Source organism: Mandrillus leucophaeus, unplaced genomic scaffold (genome assembly GCF_000951045.1).
Source record: "Mandrillus leucophaeus isolate KB7577 unplaced genomic scaffold, Mleu.le_1.0 Scaffold477, whole genome shotgun sequence".
Classification (NCBI taxonomy): domain Eukaryota; kingdom Metazoa; phylum Chordata; class Mammalia; order Primates; family Cercopithecidae; genus Mandrillus; species Mandrillus leucophaeus.
In genome coordinates this window covers 766,816-767,338 of record NW_012105109.1, presented here as the reverse complement: position 1 = coordinate 767,338, position 523 = coordinate 766,816, and positions in this window count along the sequence as shown.

Below are 523 nucleotides of genomic sequence, written 5' to 3'. Positions count from 1 at the left end.
CTAGCCTGGCGAGGTGGCGGGCGCCTGTAGTCCCAGCTACTCGGGAGGCTGAGGCAGGAGAATAGCGTGAACCCCGGAGGCGGAGCTTGCAGTGAGCTGAGATCTGGCCACTGCACTCCAGCCTGGGCGACAGAGCGAGACTCCATCTCAAAAAAAAAAAAAGGAATAGTCAATCTACTTTAGTTATTGTTATAGTTTGATATTTGTCCTCTCCAAATCTCATGTTTAAATTTAATTATCAGTGTTGAAAGTAAAGCTTGATGGTAGATGTTTGGGTCTTCTGGAAGATTCTTCATGAATGTCTTGGTGTTGGCCTCCCAGTGGTCAGTGAATTCTCACTCTATTAGTTCCCAGGAGACCTGATTCTTAAAAAGAGTCCGGGTCAGGCGCGGTGGCTCATGCCTGTAATCCCAGCACTTTGGGAGTCTGAGGCGGGCGGATCACGAGGTCAGCAGATCCAGACCATCTTGGCTAACACAGTGAAACCCCGTCTGTACTAAAAATACAAAAAAAAAAAAAAAAA